At 42.5% G+C, this 14,513-nt stretch overlaps 1 pseudogene; it reads left to right on the top strand.

The window, feature by feature from the left end:
• Positions 1 to 3,106: 3,106 nt before the first annotated feature.
• Positions 3,107 to 10,537, top strand: LOC132345901 (protein BEX3-like; annotated as a pseudogene).
• The last annotated feature ends 3,976 nt before the right edge of the window (positions 10,538 to 14,513 follow it).

Below are 14,513 nucleotides of genomic sequence, written 5' to 3' on the forward strand. Positions count from 1 at the left end.
GTGTGTGTGTGTGTGCGTGCGCTCACACGCATGTGAGTGTGCCTGTGTGTTGCTCTTGCTTCAGGAGCTGGAAGTTACAAAGCATCACCTTCAAAATGAAGCCCGCTGTCAAGTGGTAAACAAGGCGGATTCTGGGGATTAGAATGTCAAGCCAGGTCTTTGCTAACATGCACGGTGGCCGGATGGTGCCCAGAAAGGTTTTTAAAGGCTGGAGGCGGCACGAGGTGTGTGAAACCAGAGCTTTCCCTTTCCGTGGAAAAAGCAAGGGGGAACAGGAGGAGACAGGCTCTCTCACACTGAAACGTGTTTAAAGAAGAATCATTTGAATTAAAATAGATGCGCTCCCGAAATAATCTTGTTTTGAAAGCTCAGAATCTTAGGAAGAGAAAAAGGCTATCAGTACACTTACCCTTTGAATCCGTTATGGCCCTTGCTATTTATAATTTATTTTTCCTCCATGTGGCTTAAAATAATCAACAGACATTATCACATTAACTCTTGCAATCCCCCTCGCCCTTCCACAAAGTCCTGTCCTTCAGGCCACAATGGACACAGCCCCAGCCCTGTGGATGTGGCCTCCCCTGCCCTGGCGCCTCTGAGCCCCCTGGCCGGCCCGGGCCCGGGAGAACATTCCGGCCACCACAATTCACGGTCTTTCCTCATCTGCCCCAATGCCAGGTAGCGGGGAGCCTGCTGGAGGACGTCAGTGCAGGAGAGCCGTCAGGACCCCAGAGACGCCCTAGGCCACCCCCCTGCTGCAGTGTCCTAACCGGTGTCACTGCAAGGCCCACAGCAAGCTATTGTTAACAACCATAAAGCTCTGGTGTTCACAAGTTGCTTACTTTTTTAAAAAAGCAAATTAGAGAAAGGTAAAGTTATCTCATGAGAGTGTGGGAAATAGCAGCTCACACAGTAGGTATGTGTTAACTTTAAAGAATTCACATAAAAATTCATATTATCAGTTTCTTTTGGAAAACCCAAGGTTGGGGTCAGCCCTTGAAGGGCTCTCTCTTCGAGTGACACTGAGTCCCTGAGTGGGCATACCACTTCCCCAGGAGAGATACGGCTGGCCCCCTGCAGGCTTCTGGGGTGTGACCTCTGGAAGGCAGGAGTGGAAACAGTTTTCCTGGGGGCCAAAACCTATATAATTTCCAGCTTCCCAGGTGGTGCTAGTGGTAAAGAACCCATCTGCCAATGCAGGAGACATAAGAAACACGAGTTTGATGGCTCGGTCAGGAGGAAGAAATAGCAATCCACCGCAGTATTGTTGCCTGGAGAATCCCACGGACAGAAGAACCTGGTGAGCAATAGTCCATAGGGTCGCACGTTGGACACAAGCAAAGCGACTTAGCGTGCGCGCGCGCGCACACACACGTTTTAAGAAAAAAATACAAAGTTAGAGATACAAAGTTAAATGTAAAACAAATATTTATTTAGAATGAGAAAAGAAATGATAGCAAATTAAAAATTTGGTGACAAATATCAATGACGACAATTACGAGCTATACAATGATAACAATATCCTTACCACAAAATCCTGAAAGATAATATAATTTTAAAAAATAATACTTCAATCATGACAAACCTCTTTAATACTCTTTTTTAATGTTGTTTTTTGACTGCATACTCTTTGATTAAGTCTTCTTATGAAAATGATTGTGTAATATTTTCTCTAGAGAGAATAGATAAAAATTCACTCTTTCCCTTAGATCAGCTGTTTGAAATTTGGTTTAAGTTACTGAGGAGCCTGGTGGGCTACAGTCCACAGGGTCGCAAAGAGTCGGACACGACTGAGCGAGCGACTTGACTTGACTTGATTGATAGCACAAAAGAGTTTCTTCCAGCTTCACCTCTTGTTACTGGTAGTGTCACATGAATTTTTAGGGTTGTTGTCAAATTTAAGAAAACTTTTATCAAATTTCTTTCATATCTGAGCTGCTGCAATTGTGCTTGAGGTTTGAAATACTGTTACAGGCCTGTGCCTATAACATAGTAATTCTAATCAGTTCTGTTTTACATGATTCCCATTGAGAAAGGGAAAAGAACATACAGTACAATTATAATTGTCTGTTCTGCCTTACTGAGTATATTCTTGCATAAGTGAACTTCAGTTTTGACTAGGCATTGATGAGAATTGAATCCATTGCTTACAATTTTATTTGCTGAATAATTAGAAGATTATCTTACCATAGTCTGTGTATGTTTCAAGCCTTATGTCTCCTGCATTACTCACATATTTCAGGAGCTGGATGCCTCGGGTGCTGAGAGAGTTTGCAGAATGGGCAGTAGGCACATTCTTGGAAGTCATTCCTATACTAGCATGGCCAGCAATGATTTATCATTGACAGTGATGCAAACCAGAGAAATACATCCCACTAAACCCAAAGAGGAACTAAAAAGCCTCTTGATGAAAGTGAAAGTGGAGAGTGGAAAAGTTGGCTTAAAGCTCAACATTCAGAAAATGAAGATCATGGCATCTGGTCCCATCACTTCATGGGAAATAGATGGGGAAACAGTGGAAACAGTGTCAGACTTTATTTTTTGGGCTCCAAAATCACTACAGATGGTGACTGCGGCCATGAAATTAAAAGACGCTTACTCCTTGGAAGGAAAGTTATGTCCAACCTAGATAGCATATCCAAAAGCAGAGACATTACTTTGCCAACAAAGGTCCGTCTAGTCAAGGCTATGGTTTTTCCTGTGGTCATGTATGGATGTGAGAGTTGGACTGTGAAGAAAGCTGAGTGCCAAAGAATTGATGCTTTTGAACTGTGGTGTTGAAGACTCTTGAGAGTCCCTTGGACTGCAAGGAGATCCAACCAGTCCATTCTGAAGGAGATCAGCCCTGGGATTTCTTTGGAAGGAATGATGCTAAAGCTGAAACTCCAGTACTTTGGCCACCTCATGCGAAGAGTTGACTCATTGGAAAAGACTCTGATGCTGGGAGGGATTGGGGGCAAGAGGAGAAGGGGACGACAGAAGATGAGTTGGCTGGATGGTGTCACTGACTCAATGGACATGAGTCTGAGTGAATTCCGGGAGTTGGTGATAGACAGGGAGGCCTGGTGTGCTGCGATTCATGGGGTCGCAAAGAGTCAGACACGACTGAGTGACTGAACTGAACTGAAACCCAAATTCAATCCATCCAACTCAAACCACTGTAACAGACACAGAAAAGCCCTTAGCCACTCCAGTGCCACCAGTGACACAGAGAGAAGCTTGACAGAGCAGACGAAAGGATGGAGAGTGATACTGGTTGCACTGTTGCCATTCAAACCCCTCAGCTTTGCAAACTTTGCAAATATGTGGGTCCATCTGCATATATTGTGACTGTCCCTCCCTAGAGTCTTGACGGGAACTAGAAAGTTGGAGGCCCAAAGTCAAAGCTTTACTCGCTTATGAGTGAATTAGCCTCTGATGGATAATAACAATCTCACTCCCCACTTTCCTGAATGGAAAAGAAAGATGTTAAGTAACTTGTAGAGATGCTGGACTTTCACATCACCCACAGCCCCTGGGACCTGAGCCAGAACCCGGTGTGAGTGCCCTTTACTGCTTCATCACGAGTTGTTGTGGTGCTTGTCAATTGTTGAAGAGACTTACTTCTGCAAAACTATCTTTTGGAGTTTTGTCAAAATCTGTATCTAGTGGAGGAAATGCATCTTTGCATTTCAACTCAAACGCATCCATTCAGATGGCCTTGCCCACCAGATGCCCCATCACAGAAAAATGGCAGAGGACTGCTGTGCTGGTGGGAGACCCTTGTTTGCAGAGAGATGCGAGAACTACCTGAGCATATTGGGCCCAAGATTAGATGCCTCCTGAACCATCCTTAGCCCAAAGTGCTTTCCACTGAGACTCAGAGCAGAGTCTCGGCTTTAAGGTAGCTCTATAGTTTCTTCTCACACCTGGTGAAACACTACATGTACAGATGGGTCTTACTTCATATGTTGGTCAGGTATTGTGCCAGCGTTGTGTAACCACCCACTTCAAAACCCTATGACTTGAAACAATCATCATTTATTCTTGGGGATTTGAAAGGTTGGCTGGAGAGGCTCTTTTTCCTGCCATAGGATTGTGAGCCTAATGTGGTTTGCTCCACACATTTCTCATCTTCCTTGGACCAGAGGACTGGCCTAGACATGCTCTTCTCAGAATGATGGCAGAGATTCAAGGTGATGAGTAGAAACATGTGAGGCCTCTTAAGACAGGCTTGGAACTGGCACACTACAGCTTCCATCCACATGCCATTGGTCAAAACAAATCCTGTGGTCAAAATCAAAGTACAGGAGGTAAAGGGTACTCCATTCCTAGGGCTACGGAAAGGGTGTAAATGCCAAGAGGAATGAAAACTTGGGTCAATAATTCAATCTTCCACACCTAGCAAGGAGCACAGATGACAGATGGGCAAGTCCAGCAGCCCACTGTAGAGATGAGAGAATTGGGGAGTGCCACAGACAACACAGCTTTAGCAGGGCATTTGGCAGGGGCCAACGTGGACAGCTGGGTAGATTTATTGCTGAACCACTGTGTCCAAAGAGCATTGACTAATGGATTGATGTCCATCTGGAAGAGGTTTGCAGTGGCATACCATTAGCTTCTGCCCTGCCCCACTGTTTGCATCCACATTTTGGATGTAGGTATTGGAATCATGTCTTACCAGACCTGCAGGTGATAGCCTGACTATCAATGAGGAGCATGATTAATATGTTTTGATGGCAATTTCAAAATTCAAATTGGTATTAACAGGCTGGATTTATGGGTCCAAAGTAAGAATGAATAAATAAAAAGGGAATTAACATTTATTGAACATCTACTATATGCCAGGCACATGTTTTATTTAATCCTTGCAACAACACTTTAAAGCAAATATGCTTTTCTTTTTCAGATTAAAAAACTATATCCTAGAAAAAGAAGAATAAACTATATCCAAATCAAGAAAAAGGAAGGAAATAAAAAGAAGTATGAAAATAAAACAGAGACTAGAAAAACAATAGAGAAAATCAATAAAACTAAAGTTGATTCTTTAAATAAAGATCAATAAAATGGATGAAACTTTAGCTAAGCTGATCAAGGAAAAAGGGAGGAAACTCAAGTCATTAAAATCATGAATGAGAGAACATTATTACTGACCTTACATAAATAAGAAGTATTATAAGGGAATACTATAAATAACTTTATATCAGTAAATTCTATAACTTAGATACAATGAACAAATTTTTAGAAAGATACAAGTTACTAAGACTGTCTCAAGAAGAAACAGAAAATCTGAATAGGCCTATGACAAGAAATCAAACAAGTAATTTAAAAATTTCTCATAAAGATAAGTAGTCCTGGTCCAGAGGGATTCACTGGTGAATTCTACTGAACGTTAAAGAAGAATTAATACCAACTCTTCACAAATTCTTAGGAAAATTAGAAGAGGAGGAAATATTTCTCAACCCATTTTACTAAGCCAATGTTACCCCAATATCAAAACCAGATAAGGACATCATACTCGCACACACCAAAAGAATCCTACAGAATTGCATGACTAAAGATATAAAAATCCTCAACAAAATATTTGCAAACCAAAACCAGCAACATATATGCCATCAAATTACATGGCATATAAACAATTATATGCCATGAAAAAATGCATTATCCCAAGAATACAAAGTTGGTTTAACCTTCAAAAATCAATTAATATAATACACCATATTGGGCTTCCCTGGTAGCTCAGTGGTAAAGAATCCGCTTGCAATGCAGGAGATCTAAGAGATGTGGATTCAGTCCCTGGGTTGGGGAGATCCCCTGGAAAAGAGCCTGGCAATCCACTCCAGAATTCTTGCCTGGAGAATCCCATGGATAGAGGAGCCTGGCAGGCTAGAGTCCACAGGGTCTCAAAGAGTCAGACATGACTGAAGTAACTTAGCACAAGCATGAGGAATACACCATATTAATGGAATAAAGACAGAAACCATGAGATAATTTCAACAAATGCAGAAAACATATTTGACAAAAATCAATACATTTTCATGATACAAGCACTCAACAAACTAGGAACAAAAAGGAACTTCCTCTATCTGCTACACAGCATTTATGCAAAACCCACAACTAGCGTCATACTAATGAGTGAAAGATTAAACACTGTCTCCTAAGATTAGGAACAAGGTCAAGTTGTCCATTCTCACAAATTTTTTAAACCATGTACAGGAGTTTCTAGTCAAGACAATTAGGTATGAGAAAGAAATAAAAGGCATCGAGATTGGAAAGAAGAAGTAAAAGTCCATTTTCAGATGCCATGGTCTTGTTTATAGAAATGTTAAACAATCTACAAAAACACTATTAGAACTAAAAAATGAATTCAATAATGTGGTAAGATACAATACCAGTATTAAAAAATAAACTATATTTTATACACTAACAATCAAAATTAAACAGTTTAAAATTGGAATTAATAAAGCAATTCCATTTACAATAGCATCCAAAAGAATAAATACTTAGGTTTAAATTTAACAAAATTAAAAAAAAAAAAGAAATACAAAACTTGACTTGTTGAAAGAAAATAAAGAAGAGCTAAATAAATGAAAAGACATACCACGTTCATTTTTTGGAAGACTTAATATTATTAAGATTGCAACCAGAAGTAGGAGTTGGGGAGGAACTTGGCAGTGACGTGAAGCCCTCACGTGACCAGGAGCTGCAGACTGACACAGCCTTCAGTGTAGTAGTCACTCCTGTCTGGGTACCAGCTCTCCGCTGCTCCCTCACACCCGGCTAGCTTCAGACCTGAGGCAAGCAGATCAGGTCTGTAGGACGAAGCGTGGCAGTGGGGTATTTGTGGCAAGAATCAAAAGGAGAAGGAGACAGCAAGTACAGGCCCAGAAAAATGATCAGGGAAAAAAAACCTCATCATGGTGAATATCCACTAGGAAAAGAAAGAAATGGAGCAGCCCATGGAGAAGGCAATGGCACCCCACTCCAGTACTCTTGCCTGGGAAATCCCATGGACAGAGGAGCCTGGTAGGCTGCAGTCCATGGGGTCACAAAGAGTCGGACACAACTGAGCAACTTCACTTTCACTTTCCACTTTCATGCATTGGAGAAGGAAATGGCAACCCACTCCAGTGTTCTTGCCTGGAGAATCCCAGGGATGGTGGAGCCTGGTGGGCTGCCGTCTATGGGGTCGCACAGAGTCGGACACGACTGAAGCGACTTAGTAGTAGTAGTAGTAGTATGCAGAATGGACAGGAAGACTGCCCTTTGGAAGGCAGTGAATGCCACCAGTCAGCAAGAAATCATAGAGAGTGACAGGCTCACAGACTTGCCTCTAATTTCCCATGAGCCATGCCCAGTAGGCAGGACAATGATGGGATCAGTAGAGATGGAGATGATATGGAAATTTTCATAGAAGAGTTGAGAGAAATTAGGAGAAAACAGGGAGCTGTAATTGAGGAACTGTCTTCCTATCCTCATGGGGGAGGTCTCTAATCATCAGGACCATCATGACGAACTTTGCCTTATGCCTTGACTCCTGCCATTTTCCATGAGATTAATACTGTGATTCCCACTGTTGTCCTCTTTATCCTTGCATTTTCTTGTTAATGCCTTTACTGGCACATTTGCTGTGAACCTTATGTAATCTCCATGTGTCAGATGAGTTCTGTGTTACCAGCTTCTAATTGGAGATTGCCATGGCACTCAATCTAAGTTTCCATCAACCGTAGAGTTTCGCCCATTTGCATGGAAAAATGCAAAGTTAATAAAGCAACTAAAAAGCAAAAAAAAATATATATATATATATAGTTAAGATGGCAATACCTCCCAACTTAATCTACAGATTCAATGCAATGCCTATTAAAATATCAACTGCCAATTTCTTCAGAAATTGAAGAACTGATCCTAAAATTCATGTAGAAATTTAAGATATCCAGAAAAGTCAAAGCAACCTTAAAAACAAAGAACTAAGTTGAAAGACCTACACTTCCCAATTTCAAAACTTACTACAGTGCTATGGTATTCAATACTGTGTGGTGCTGGCATAAGACAGACATACAGATCAATGGGATAGAATTGAGAGTCCAGAAATAAACGGTTGATTGATTTTTAACAAGGGTGCCAAGTCCATTCAAAGGGGAAAGAAGAGTTTCTTCAACTAATGGTCCGAGGACAACTGAAATCTTCATAAACTAAGATTTGGCAACAGACCCTTAGATATGACACCAGAAGCATGAGCAACAAAAGAGAAAATCGATAAATTGAACACCAACAAAATTAAAAACTTTTGTCCTTTCAAGGAATATTAACAAGAAAGTAAAAAGACAATACACAGAATGGGAGAAAAAAGTTTCAAAACATATATCTGATCTGAGACTTGTATCTGTAATAAATAAAGAATTCTAGAGCTCAAAAGTTTAAAAAAAAATAAAAATAACCCAATGCAAATATGGGCAAGGATTTTAAAAGACATTTCTCCACAGAAGACACATGGCCAATAGGTACATGAAAAGATGCTCAAAATTGTTAGTCATTAGGGAAATGTAAACCAAAACTATTAAGAGATACTACTTCACATCCACTAAAAGCATATAATTAAAAAAAAAAAAAAAAAGACAGACAAGTTGTGTCTGTGAGGAGTTGAAGAAAGTAGAAGTCCCATATGTTGTTAATGACAATGTAAAATGGTACAGCCATTTTGGAAAATAGTTTGGCAGTTTCTCAAAAGGTAAATGTATGATCATCACAATAAACTAGCCATTCCACTCAGAAGTATATACCCAAGAGAAAGGAAAACATACATGCACACAAAGACTTACACACAAATGTTCATAGCAGCATTATTCACAATAGCCAAAAAGTGAGAACAACCCAAATGTTTGTCAACTGATAAATGGATACACAAATATGGTACATCAGACAATATTATATTAATTGGCCATAAGACAGAATGAAGTACTGATCAGATCAGATCAGATCAGTCGCTCAGTCGTGTCTGACTCTTTGCGACCCCATGAATCTCAGCACGCCAGGCCTCCCTGTCCATCACCAACGCCCAGAGTTCACTGAGACTCACGTCCATCGAGTCAGTGATGCCATCCAGCCATCTCATCCTCTGTCGTCCCCTTCTCCTCCTGCCCCCAATCCCTCCAGCATCAGAGTCTTCTCCAATGAGTCAGCTCTTCGCATGAGGTGGCCAAAGTACTGGAGTTTCAGCTTCAGCATCATTCCTTCCAAAGAAATCCCAGGACTGATCTCCTTCAGAATGGACTGGCTATTAAAAAACATCATGAATTTTGAAAGCTTTATACTAAGTGAAAGAAGCCACACACAAAAGACCACATATTGCATGATTCCATTTACAGGAAATGTCCAGAATAAGCAAATACATAGGCAAAAGTAGACTAGTAATTGCTCAAGTCTAGGGCCTGGAAGTCCCACTCCAGCACTCTTGCCTGGAAAATCCCATGGGCGGAGGAGCCTGGTAGGCTGCAGTCCATGGGGTCGCTAGAGTCAGACACGACTGAGCGACTTCACTTTCACTTTTCACCTTCATGCATTGGAGAAGGAAATGGCAGCCCACTCCAGTGTTCTTGCCTGGAGAATCCCAGGGACGGGGGAGCCTGGTGGGCTGCCGTCTATGGGGTCGCACAGAGTCGGACACAACTGAAGTGACTTAGCAGCAGCAGCAGCAGCAGCAGGACTTGGAAGTAGGAGGGGAATGCAAGTTGACTGTAAATAGGTATGGGAATATTTTTATTAAATGGGGACAAAAATTTTCTGAAATTTGTTGTGGTAATGGTTGTACAGGGCTTCACAGGTGGCGCTAATGGTAAAGAACCTCCCTGCCAATGCAGGAGATGTTAAAAGACACAGGTTCAATCCCTGGGTCAGGAAGATCCCCTGAAGGAGGACATGGCAATGCATTCCAGTATTGTTGACTGGAGAATCCCATGGACAGAGGAGCCTGTCAGGCTACAAGCCATAGGATGGCAAGGAGTCAGACATGGTTAAAGTGACTTACCACTCATGCATGCACACAATGGCTGCACAACCCTGTGAATAGAGTAAAAAACAGTGAATTGGATGCTTAAATGGGTGAATTATGTGATATGTAACATATGACAATAAAGCTCTTTTTTAAAAAGTGCACAGGTGAAAAAAAAAAAGCTCTCTTCTAGGAAAGTGCTTGTCATACTTTAATGTGCATGCAGCTCCCCTTGGGGACTTGTTGAAATGCAGATTCTGATTCGTAGGTCTAGGAAAGAGCTTAAGATTCTGTGTTTCTAAAATCTGTCTGTAGCACACCTTGGAGAGCAAGACTCTAAGGTAGCTACACAGTTTCCTCAGGGTTAGACAGCTAGTATGTGGGGAAAACCAGGCTTCCATTTTGTGTGACAACAGAATTCATATCTAGTGGTTAAGTGCAGAGTAGATTACCCAGCTTCTCATCACCTGTTGTAAAAAAAACAGTCAGAGGCTTTATAACCATAACCTCAATGTATTAAGAGTTCATCCCAGTCACTGCATCTCTGAATAAAGTCTTTTTTTCAAAAGATTCATTTATTTTATTTTTTTTATTTTTTGGCTGTGGTGTGTCTTTGTTGCTTCACGCGGCTTTCCAGGTGAGCAGGGACTACTCTTCAGTGTGTGGGCTTCTCTTGCTGTGGAGCACTGGTGCGAGGCACACGGGCTGAGTAGTCGTAGCTCACTGGCTCCAGACCACATGCTCAGTAGATGTGGAGCATGGGCTCAGCTGCACTGCAGCATGTGGGATCTTCCCAGAGCAGGAATTAAACCCATGCCCTCTGCATTGGCAGGAGGATTCTTACCATTGGCCCACCAGGGAAGTCCTGTAATATACTTTTAAAAATACCTTCTTCTTTTAAAAATACTTTCAGAATAAAGCCAAGCTGAATTAATTGAAGTAGAGGGTCCATCCTAGTAAGGAACAGGTCGCCTCCCCTGGAATCCCAGGTTCAGATGTGAGAGCCACATTTAAGAGGAACACTAGAAAACCATAGTTTACCTAGAAAAAGCTAACCTGCATAGTGAGGGGATTCAAAATCTTGCCAAAAGGAGAACAGACAACATGATTGATGAGGTTTATACTCCAGAAGTAAAGATTCAGGCAAGCTATAATATCTTTAAATAAAGTCTACTTTAAAGGAAGAAATTGATGTTTTCTATGTGACACAGAGGGCAGAATAAAGATTAAGAAAGGAATATTATAGGGAAGTCACTCCAATAAATTTTAAAAGTAATAAAACTCTAATAATTAAAACCTTCCTATATCATTCAGAACTCAGAAACTAAACACAAATTGGCTTAAGCCATGTGGAAAGTCTATTTTTCACATAACATAAAAGTCTAGAAATAGGTTTCAGGCACTCTATCATTCCATAGTTTTTTTCTATGCTGGCTTCAGTTTTGGACATACTCTCTTTCACGGGTGGTAAAGTGGTCAACAGAAGCACCAGACTTAGATTCTATCAGTTTGAAAGCCAAGAGAATGAGTATGGCTCCTTCTCAGGGGCTCCATCAAACCTCTCAGGGCTGACTTTCACTGGACAGCTTGAATCACATGCCCATTTATGAACCAATCATTACGGTCATAGTGTGAAACAGGATGATTCACCAGGCTTGGATCACTGGCCCGCCACTGATGCTGAGAGCTAGGCTCAGTCCTGCCCAAACCACAAGGACTGAAATTGGAGGAGGGGTGGTTCTCTAAAGGAAAATAGCCTGGGTACTCCCTCCAGAAGAAGGGAGACTAGAAGTTTGTCAGGGAAACCAACAGATTTCCACAAACTGCCTGCTTTGATTAAAGAGGCTCCTTTAGGAAGGATGGAGGGAGAGAGCTCCCTACCTCTGGAGACATCCAAACAGGCTGGATGACCCCCAGGAACCCTGCCCAGTAGGGAGCAGTGGATGGGAGTCATGTCTTAGATGGTCACCTCTCTTCCAAGGACAATGGCTCTCCATTGCATTCACTCTTGCTCTCAAGCACTCACTTCTGGCTCAAAACATTTAACACCTTTTATCATAAAGCAGCTTCCCAATTCATAGCATACAAACCTTTCTAGGCTCTTTTGGAAATAGACTTATTTCCTTTTGTCTTTCCTCCTAAACCAACCTTGTGGACTTGATGTACTCATTCTCTGTCATTGGCCTTGGCTTTCTGTCTTTGCCCTAATCAAAGATGCTCTTTCCAAGGACACATTGGAGTGAAGTGTCAGAAGAGTGTTATCATGTCTTCTGTAGATAGTACTCTTTGGGAAGTCACTTCTTATTCAAGGTGACTTATTATTTTGTTCTGCAAGAAAAGAAGACCACTCAAGCTAACTAAAGAAAGGTGTGTGTGTGTGTGTGTATGTGTGTGTGTGTGTAGCAGCGCTGACATTGTGAGGATATGGAAGTGCTTGGGGGTATCTAGAACAGGAATCATTGCCAACCAGCAGGCCTCACAGAAGCTGAAAATCTCTGAGTTCCTGCTTCAGAATAGCCTGGGACTTGGGCAGCAAGTGTTCACACAGCCCTCCCCAGCACTCAGCCACATTCACCTGGTTAGCCACTGGTCACATGTTTGGAACTTCATACTCCACCAACCAACTTGTTTTTCACTGTTCTGGAGTCCTGGAAGACGAAAATCATTGGGCCAGCTCTCATTTTGCTTCAGACAATTAGTTCAGTTCAGTCCAGTCACTCAGTCATGTCCGACTCTTTGCGACCCCATGAACCGCAGCACGCCAGGCACCCCTGTCCGTCGCCAACTCCCGGAGTTTACTCAAATTCATGTTCATTGAGTCAATGATGCCATCCAACCATCTCATCCTTTATCGTCCTCTTCTCCTCCTGCCTTCAATCTTTCCCAGCATCAGGGTCTTTTCAAATGAGTCAGTTCTTCGCATCAGGTGGCCAAAGTATTGGAGTTTCAGCTTCAGCATCAGTCTGTCCAGTGAATATTCAGGCCTGATTTCCTTTAGGTTGGATCTTCTTGCAGTCCAAGGGACTCTCAAGAGTCTTCTCCAGCACCACAGTGGTCAGCCCTTATCTAAATCTCATCACTTATCCAAATACTCAGGGGTGAGGCGGGGCAGGGGGAGTCATAGACACAACAGTCTGCTGTCAGTGAGTCTGCAGATGGCACTCACCTAACCCATACCCGGAACTTGTCAAGTTTAAGTATCGCAGAGAAGACTTGGGTGCCCAGTCTCATGTTTTCCCTGCAAACAAGCAACCAGATGGAAAGGATGTAAAGCAACCAGACCATTAAGCAACACAGAATAACCATCTCAGTGGTGGAGGCAGAGGAGGCTGGGGGCTGTCACCTATGACTCTGAAGACAGTGCCAAGAGAGGAGATCAGATTAAGGAAAAGGAGGGAATTCACTAAAACTCAGGTGTTCTCCTCACCTCTGGCCAATGGCAGAGGGTGGGGGGCTCCAGCCTGTGTGCCCATGCTCTACTCGGGGCTGGGGCTACATGGACAGCAGACTGGACCAAACTTGGGGAATCCCAGCTGAGTATGAAAGGGACTGGCACCTGAGTCCCATGTGCCCCTATGCAGAGACCGACCCTACTCTGAACCTCTATCCCCTTCTCTGCATGGAGGGGTTCCAGGGGATTCACCAGGGGAGGGGTCAGATCTAGAAGACCAGGGTATCAGGGAGCCCCCCTGTGACTCCGCCCCTGCTGCTTACTGGGAATAGGGCAGAAAACATCTGATAGTATAAGCATCTGAGGGCTCACCAGCCTAACCTGAAGACACCATCACCATGAAAATGCACAGCCACAGAGCCTGGAGAGAATTCAGAGAGACTGAAGGGATGCGTGGGCTGCAGGCACTGAAAGGAATTGGACACAGTAATTAATGGAATCTTATAAAACAAATTCAAATTGATCAGTCTGTAAATGAGAGTATTGCCACCCAGACCAAAACCGATTTAAAGGAACATAAATTGAGTCAATAACAAATGTGGAAGGAGACAAGAGTCAGGGGAAAGTATCCAGTGTAGCATTATTGGAATTGATGTTATTTATTACAGAGGATTAATAGTAATAAAAAAAAAAGCTCCCATGACAAAGCCTTTGGAAGAACCTACAATATAAAACTTAGACTTATAAGCAAGATCTGGCTTTAGGAGCTTAATTGGAAATATTAAATAGGGGACACCAATTTAATTAAATATAAAGATGATGATAAATTGCTGGGATTGTATCTAGTCAGGGGAGGAAGGATCCTGATCAAAGGGCCCTGGTAGGAATCAGAGGCAGAGGGTTGGGAACTGCAGAGCATTTTTTTTTTTTTTTTTTTTTTTGTAAAGAGGAAATTTGCAGAGCATCAATTGTGAGCTTCCTTCCACCCCCGCCTCCCAAAGGGCTCCCTGTAAGATCTGTGCCAGGGCACCTTTAAGTGGTCAAGCCCCTCTGGGGTTGGTCTGTCTCCCATACCATCCAGAGAGAGAAGTCCCCCCTTTTCCAGCTGCCCAGCCTTCCTGGCAGGGCACACACACAACCCTGAATATGGTTGTG

Source organism: Bos taurus, chromosome 1, assembly GCF_002263795.3.
Source record: "Bos taurus isolate L1 Dominette 01449 registration number 42190680 breed Hereford chromosome 1, ARS-UCD2.0, whole genome shotgun sequence".
Classification (NCBI taxonomy): Eukaryota; Metazoa; Chordata; class Mammalia; order Artiodactyla; family Bovidae; genus Bos; species Bos taurus.